The sequence below is a fragment of the Apodemus sylvaticus genome, chromosome 3 (genome assembly GCF_947179515.1).
Source record: "Apodemus sylvaticus chromosome 3, mApoSyl1.1, whole genome shotgun sequence".
Lineage (NCBI taxonomy): Eukaryota > Metazoa > Chordata > Mammalia > Rodentia > Muridae > Apodemus > Apodemus sylvaticus.
Window position 1 is genome coordinate 136,690,244 of NC_067474.1, and position 8,914 is coordinate 136,699,157.

Consider the following 8,914-nt stretch of genomic DNA (forward strand, 5'->3'; position numbering starts at 1 on the left):
TGGGTAGCTTTCTAACAGGCTTAGTATGATCTCACTGGGTGCTTATGAGCTCCATCTGAGGGTGGTACTATTATTATCCCCATTTTACAGCCCAGGAAAGGGGGACACAAGAAGAGCAGCTGTTAAGACACAGACAGGCCAAGAAGGTTTTGTCCAGTTCCTAAGTCTTTACTCATGACTGTCCTGCTCTGCCCCTCAGCGTAAATTACAGAAGGCTGAACTGTGTCTGTGTGCTCCCAGACAGGAAGCCCTGGGAGATACAAGACTCTAGCAACCCTCTGTGTCGAAAGAAAGAAAGAAAGAAAGAAAGAAAGAAAGAAAGAAAGAAAGAAAGAAAGAAAGAAAGAAAGAAAGAAAGAAAGAAAGAAAGAAAGAAAGAAAGAAAGAAAAGCTTTGAGAAGGAGAATACAGAGGAATGTGGTTCTTGAAAGAAGGGAGGACTGTCATCTAAACAGAGGCCAGGCAGAGACCAGCCTTTGCTGCCTTTTCTTCCACCTCTGCTAACGGCACTCCAGGTTTCCCAGATACCCAGGAGCCTGGGTGAAGTCCAGCTCTCCCTCCTCAATGAAGTTTCTGCTTAGAATCTCAGAGGCCGCTCCCACTGGACCTGTGTTTCTCGATGTCAGACTCCTTCCCCACCCCCCTTTAAACTCAAATTGCAGGGAAGAACTATTGAGATCTGACTCCCCCACAATGGCCACCGCACCCTTGTGTGCCCTGGCAGATCCCATCTGGGCACATCACTGTCCAGAAACAAGCCAAGGGGAACAATGAAGCCCGTAAGAAGCCTATTGCCCCCACTGTGAGCTGTGTCACACTGCCCTATCTCTCTCTTCCCTGCTCTAGGAAGGAAGCTAAGGAGTCCTGTATGGTCTTTTCCAGCCCTAAATTCTTCACTCCTTTGAATCGCAGCATTCCATAAGTGATCTGAATAACCAAGCCAGATCATGCCCTCCTTAAAAATAAAAACTCTATCTCTTTTACTTCCATATCCCACTAACAACGCAGTGCGTGTAAACTCAGGCACCAGAGGAACCAGCCGATTCAGAAAAATCCCAGGTACCTCCATGGACCGTCTATATAGTTGTTCCTGGACAATTGTTAACCTCCTCGTGTACAAAATAGGGACCTACCTAATAGTGTTGTTCGGGGGATAAGACAAGAAGTTGTACAGGAAACATTTCGCACAAGAGCTCAGGAGCTGAGGCTGGGCTAGTTCCCCTCCTGGCCTGATTCCAGCCTGTCAGTGTAGCAACGCAAGATTCCAGATATGGCCTGACCAAGCCAGCACAATAGACCTATTATTTACCCCAGTCTGGATACGACACATTGTTAATGCAGCCTAAGACTGCTGGGTTTCAGAGCCTTTCTCTCCCGTGATTAGTTCCCATCAGGTTGTGGTTAACTAAATCATTCAGATCCTTTGCACCAGAGCTTGGGGTCAAGTCGGGTTCCTTCACCATCCTCTACTTCGTGTGCTGTCGCCAAGCTCTCGGCAGAATAATGTCATCTGCTTACTTCCGCCTGCAGAAATGGTTTTGAATTCTGGCTCTATTGCCCACGATTTTCTTCCGTTCTAAATTCAGGTCCAGCTTGATCTCGCAACTTCTATCCCTATTGGTCAGGGCAGCAGCACCAGAGGCAGTAAGTCATCCTGAGCAAATCGGAGCATTGTGAGCCCAATAATTCCCAATTACCAAACTCCCACTGTCTACTAGGCAAGCACTGCGCTGAGTGGCTTTGCTTCACATGTACCATCTAATTAACTTATTCTAGCACCGGCAAGAGAGGCTGTTTTCATTACCCCAGTCTATAGATGTTTAAACCCAAGACTAAAAGAAGAGAGGCAAGGGTTTGATTTTTTTTTTTTAAGACTTTATTATTACTATAAGTAAGTACACTGTAGCTGTCTTCAGATGCACCAGAAGAGGGAGTCAGATCTCATTACGGATGGTTGTGAGCCACCATGTGGTTGCTGGGATTTGAACTCAGGACCTTCAGAAGAGCAGTCAGTGCTCTTTCCTGTTGAGCCATCTCACCAGCCCCAAGGGTTTGATTTTTTTAAGCTTGATGGCAAACTTGATTGCTATCGGTTCCTACAGTCCTGGCTGGATGACTCTATTAGTCCCTTTGGACATTCCCCTTCTACCTCCTCAGATCCATCAGGCCCAGAGCCCAGGTGATTATGTTGAAGCTCTGGAAAGCTAACCAGCTCTATTGGCCTCAGAAGCCTGGAGGAGAAACCTGGGCCCCTTCTTCAAAGCCCCCATCTTCTCGTGAGCGTAAAGGGCAAACAGCTACTCATCCAGTAGTAGAGTAGGACTGTCCTAGCCACCAGTCCCCTTTCTGGGTCTAGCTCAGGATTTCAACTAAGGACAAACAAGCATGAGTGCGAGCGTGCATTCTCTGTGTCGCTCTGTACTTCCTTGCATCCAAGCAAGGCTGCTGCTAGGTACTCCCCAGAGACCTTTCTGGGTCCCGTGACCTTTCTGGAAGTAGAGAAGCAGAGTATACACAAAGATCCCAGAGGGGGTAGGAATACTGTACAGTTCGTAGAGTGCTGGTCCAGCATGCCTAAAGGCCCAGGTTTGGTTACCAGGAACTGGCATGGTCATGCATACCTGCTATCCCAGTGCTTAGGAAACTGAGGCAGAAGGATTGTTCAAGACTAGCTGGCCTAGCAAGTTGTGGTGGTGTATGCCTTTAGTCCCAGCACTTGGGAGGCAGAGGCAGGTGGATCTCTGTGAGTAGGAGGCCAGCCTGGTTTACAAAGCAAGTTCCATGGCATCCAGGATTATTACACGGAGAAATCTTGTTTCAAACAAACAAGCAAATAAAAGATTAGCTAACTTAGGCTACATGGTAAGACCCTGACGAAAGAAAGAAAGAAAGAAAGAAAGAAAGAAAGAAAGAAAGAAAGAAAGAAAGAAAGAAAGAAAGAAAGAAAGAAAGAAAGAAAGGCTGGTGAGATGGCTCAATAGGTAAAGATCTTGCTGCACAAACACAGGGCTCAAGTTTGTATGCCCATAATCCATGTAAAAGCCAGGCAAGGTGACTCATGTCTGCAACATCTGCACTGGAGGATGGACAGGCAGAGGCAGGCAGGTCCCAGAGACTTGCTGGCCAGCCAGTCTAGTTAGAATAGTAACCTTCAAGTTCAAAGGGAGAGTCTGTCACAAAAAATAAGGTAGAAAGCCATAGAGAGGCACAAGATGTTGACTCTGGTCTCCATACATTTATTCATGGGTGAACATACATTCCCATCCTCTCTCCCTCCCTCTCCCTCTCCCTCTCTCTTTCCCTCTCTCTATCTCCATCTCTATCCCTACTTCTATCTCGATCTCTCCTTACCTCACTGAGTTGGCATAATTATATGAAGATTAAGTGAAATGCTTAAAATAGTCACCTTGACACAGTGTAAGCCAGTGGTTCTCAACCTGTGGGCTGTGACCCTTTTGAGGGTCATATATCAGATATTCTGCATATTTACATTACAATTCATAACAGTAGCAAAATTACAGTTATGAAGGATCAGCTAATTACTTTTATGGTTGGGGGTCACCACCACTTGAGGAACTGCATTAAAGAGCTGTCAGCATTAGGAGGGTGAGAACCACTGCTGTAAGAACTATACAAATTGTTTCACTGTGGTTATCATTGTTATTCTTACTTCTATACTGGGCAAAACCTTACTATGTAAAGCTCTTTTTGCCAAAGGAGATAAATTTTTCTTGTAACTAGCTGCCTGTCTCTAAACCCAGCACTTGGGAAGCAGAGGCAGGGAGATCTCTGCCAGTTTGAGGCCTCCCTGGTCTGCATAGAGAATTCCAGGGCTGCCAGGTCTAGGTTTTCATTGTAAATCCTTGGGGGCTAAATTATATCTGATAACTCAAGATGATACGTCTGGCCCAAATGGGACACAGACTAGAATCTCCTGAGGCAGATTATCAGGAAGAAGTACCTGGGAATTAGTACTTGCATATTATTGTTGAGGGAAAGTGTTGCTGAATACTGTTGCTGCCAAATGGAGTAGCTGCAGTCTGTCTCTTGGTGATAAGATTGATCTGTAGTCCTGCCCTGTCAGACCTATGACCCAAACTTCTAGAGAAAAGGGTCAAGCCCATACTTGGCTCAACATTGGCCATCATTGGCAAATTTAATCCTGGGTAAGGAACAGCCAGGGTCAAGAGATAGGGGTTGGGCAGGTCCTGAAGCAAGGGCTTCCTACAGTAGATGCTGGGATAGGGATGTCTCAGCCTGTTTCTGATCTTGTCCCTTTGTTTGTCCCGTGAAGAAGAGGTGGGGCAGAGATTTAGAAGGTGGGACCTTTGAGGATCCCAAGAGAGGCTCCTTAGAAAGGAAATGTCTGAGAGCCCTTGAAGTCACTTTAAGCTGCTAGTTCCTGGAATATTGGTTGCGCAGTTAGGAATCAGGAGAGGTCTCAAGACAGATGCATCTGATCTCATGAGACCATGGACCACTCCACAGGAAAGTCTCCTGAGCTGACCGATGAGTGATTCTAACTCCCAGTTCTGAAGGAACCGAGGAACACGGAGAATATACAGAGATTCCCTGGTACCCTGCCTCCAACTCGGGCTCTTCTCATTCTATACTGTCCCTAGTTCAAGGTCCTCAATCCCAGACAGAAGAGACAGCCCTACTCCCACAATTGAGGAGATGTAAGAATGAAGGCATGACAGGATCTGGAAGATCGTGTGAGGCCTTGCCCCACACTGAGGCCACACTAAGACCATGACACAGAGCAGGGGAAACGTCAGTGTTTAGGCCAAGCTACCAGGTGCCCTGAGGGCTCGTGAGACCAAGTAAAAACCTTCTTGAGCAAGAGCTCAGATATCATCAGAAGAGATCATAGGATGAGCACCTGAGCAATACCTCTCCCTTCCTGGCTAGCCAGACCCATACCCTCCTTTTGATCACACCATAGTTCTGCAAGAAGGCCTGCCCTGCTCCAATGGTCTTGACCCATTCATAGCTGGAAGAGCTTTGACTCAGGTTAATTGACTTGGAACAGGGATCACCTTGTCCCTGGAGTCCTGCCCCGTCTTTGGTCTTTCTTTTTATCCATCTCAACAGATAGCATATTGGACAACCCAATGCTGTGGGATATCTGTTTCCCATCTTCACGGTGGCATACCATGACCTTATGATAATGTTTGAACTTATTCGTATTGATTAAAGGCAAGAGATAACAGCATAGCTGGGACCTAGCTAGATTCATCAGGGCTCTGTTTCTGGTTACGTATATGATTTGGAGCAGATTGCAACTTCTCCTCTTATTTATCTGATCGGTACTTATGTTTCATGGGTATCATCCTGAGGATCTAGTGAGACAATGTATATGTTCAAAACAAAGTTTATAGGTCACAACTCATGATACTTTCTTTCCTTCATCCTGCTTCTGATCGGCAGGATATATGTTTTTGGTAAATAAACACTAGGAGAGCTGGGTAGTGGTGGTGGTGATGGCACATGCCTTTAAGGACAGCACTCAGGAGGCAGAGGCAGGGCCATGTGGATTTCTGTGAGTTTGAGGCCAGTCTGGTCTACAAAGCTCAAGACAACCAGAGATACACAGTGAAACCCTGTCACAAATACATGCATACATGCATGCATACATACATACATACATACATACATACATACATACAAACAAACAAACAAACAACTGGGAGAATAGATTTCTTACCATGTTTTGAAATGTGAAACTTAATCCATGGTGGCCTTGAACTGTGGGTGGGTGGGTAAAGCAGGGAGAGGAGGGAGCTCGAGTCCACAAAAGGATGCTGAAAGGAAACAAGGTGGCCTTGTGAGTGCAGGCATAAAGCTTCCTTCGCACCCACACAGAGATGAGCAAGGTCTGGATAACCTTGTCTTTTGAACAGATCGCATCTAGTTGTGGAGGGAAATAGAGGCAGAATGTGACCACGTGATATAACCTATAGAACCCCTTCTGAGGGCCCAGAATTGAGAACACCAGATTCTGTCTGAGGGATTAAAATCTTGAAAGGCTTTTCAGAGGAGGAAATGATAGAGCTAGGCACCACAGGATGAGAGAGGAAGGGTTCGTGAGACAAAGCGAACGCCTGGGACACAGAGAGAGGCACGATCAGATCAAAGAGGGCGGGATCAGTGAGCAACATGTGCTGCCTGGGATCTTGCTGATATGGAAACTGGTGGTGTGACGTGGTCTTCCCACGGAAGCTTTGCATCCCTGCCCCATGGGCAGAAGAGAGCCCTGGGAAGAATGCTGAGGAATGACATCATTGCTCCCTCTCATCTCGTGAAACTACAAAGGGAGGCTTCCCAGATAGAGTTTGGGGCCTGAGCTGGGTGACTGACAGGACCTGGTAAGCCATGGTTCAGTGCTTGGTAAGGAGTGCATCATCCCAGACTCTCCCCATCTTCCCTGGTGACAGCAGCAGCATTTCAGTTGCTCTAATTCAACTTTTCTTCACTCTTTTTGCCTTTCTTGAGACAGTGTTTCTCTCTGTGTAGCCCCGGCTGTCCTGGAACTCACTCTGTAGACTAGGCTGGCCTCAAACTCAGAGATCTATCTGCCTTCTGCCTCACCAATGCCAGAATTAAAGGCACGAGCCATACTCATGATAATTTTTTAAATCACATTTTACATTTTTCTTAAAAATTAATTCGTTCTATTTATGAGTACACAGTCACTCTCTTCAGACACATCAGAAGAGGGCATCAGATCCCATTACAGATGGTTGTGAGCCACCATGTGGTTGGTGAGAATTGAACTCAGGACCTCTGTAAGAGCAGCCAGTGTTCTTAACCACTGAGCCACCTCTCCAGCCCCATAATAGAGAATCTTTTAAAAAAAAAAATCTGAGCTGGTACAGACAGACTCATCTACAAACCAAGTTCCAGTACAGCCAGGGCCACAGAGAAACTCTTTCTTGAAAGGGGAAAAAAAATCTGAGGCAGGTATTGGGGAACAAAGCTTTAATCTCAGAACTTGGGAAGCAGAGGCAGAGGAGTCTCCATGATCCAGCCTGGTTTATCTATCAAATTCCAGGCCACTCTGGGCAACATAGTGAAACCCTGCCACAAAACAGCAATAGAACAACCAAACAAAAACGTGGACTGGATATATAGCTCAGTCACTAAAGAGCTCACAGCATAAACATAAGAATCTGCGTCCAGATTCCAAGCACTCATAGAAAAGTCTGGGTATGCAGATGGTCCATTAGGGAAAGGCACTTGCCAGAAAGCCTGATTATCTGAGTTCAGTCCCCAGGATCCACGTGGTAGGAGAAAACTTACTCCTGCCATTTGTACATTGACTTTCATACATTTGTGCACACACACACATACACACACACAAGTAAATAAATGTAAAAAATAAAGTAAGATGGAAAATGATTGAAAAAGATACCTAGCATCAACCTCTGGTCTCCAAATGTATGTGCACATGTGTGCACATGCAACTGCACATATTCACAAACATATCACATGCATGCACACATGCACACACACACACTTTGGGTTAAAAATGTAGTTGTTGGTAGACTGCTTGTCTAGTGCACACAAAATGCAGGGTTCAGTGCCCAGTGTAGCAGAATCTGGGCTTGGTGGTACATACCAGTAATCTCAACATTTGGGATGTAGAGGCAGGAGCAACAGAAGTTCACAGTCATCCTCAGACACACATCAAGTTCAAGGCCAGTCTAGGCCACGTGACACCTGATCAAAAAAAAAGAAAAAGAAAAAAATCTATTTTATTCTCATTCAAAGCAACCTTTTATAATCATTCAATGAATGTTGATGAGTAAGGAATAAGTGGGCCTTGGTGGCACACACCTGTATTTTCAGCACCAGAAAGAGGCAGAAGTGTCAGGAGTTCAAAGCCATCTTGGCTACACATCAACTTCGAAACTAGACTGGGCCATATGAGCCTGTCTGAAAACTCCCAGACCCTCCCCCAAAAGAAAAACTGAAAGAGGGGTCTTCTAGAGGAGTCTTGTCTCCTGTTTCTGTGTTTATGATCTCAGCAAGCACCTGCTAATTACCTATGAGTGGAAAGACCAGAGAAAAGGGACTTGCCCAAAGCCAAAAAGTTAGTCAGCAGCAGAAGCAGAAGCAGAAGCAGCAGCAATTTCCTGTCCTGTGGGAGCAGCCCTTGCAAAGGAAGTTTCCTCTGCTTTGTCTGGTCTCTAAATCCTCCCAATTGATCATCCAGACCAGGCTGAGGGGGCCAATGAACAGCACCTCATCTTCTAATTTCCTTCCCAGGTACTCCTGCCAGACATTGGGTTGGGATCTGAAATCCCCTCTCTTTGATTTCTATCCTTGGACTCTTTTGGGGACTGGTGTTAGGGAGCTGATACCCTCTCGGGTGAGGGTAGAGTTCTAGGTTCAAATTCCCTTTTTTTTTTCTTTTTGGTTTGTTGAACTAGGGTTTCTCTGTATAACAGCCCTTGGGAATGACCTCCTGTGAAGACTGAAAGCTTCACCCCCAACTTGTGGCTAGAGGGTAGGGCAGGGCCAAGTCTCTGGGAATTAAATTGGGGAGGGGTTACCCCCTAGATTCAGAGTAAAGCTCTACATACTGCCTCTTTCTAATGCTGACCCTCAAGAAGCCAGGCTAGACCTGAGCACTTCCTCAGTTTTCAGCTTAGTGCAAGGGTCCTGATAACAAACAAGATAGCCTCTGGTCACCTGAGGATACTCCAGGAGCGCTCCCCCCCTTCCTCTGGCAACTCAAAGGGCCTGCTAGTACCTTTGCTTGTCCCCGACTCCCCAGGAGGAGAAAAGCTAAGCTCGAGGAGTGGGATGAGAGGCCGCATTCCCTTCAGGGACACCCCGTTGTAACCAACATAGGCTGCACTTTAGTCTGGAGCCATGCCCAGCGCCTAAGTCCATCTAGAGCTGAGAC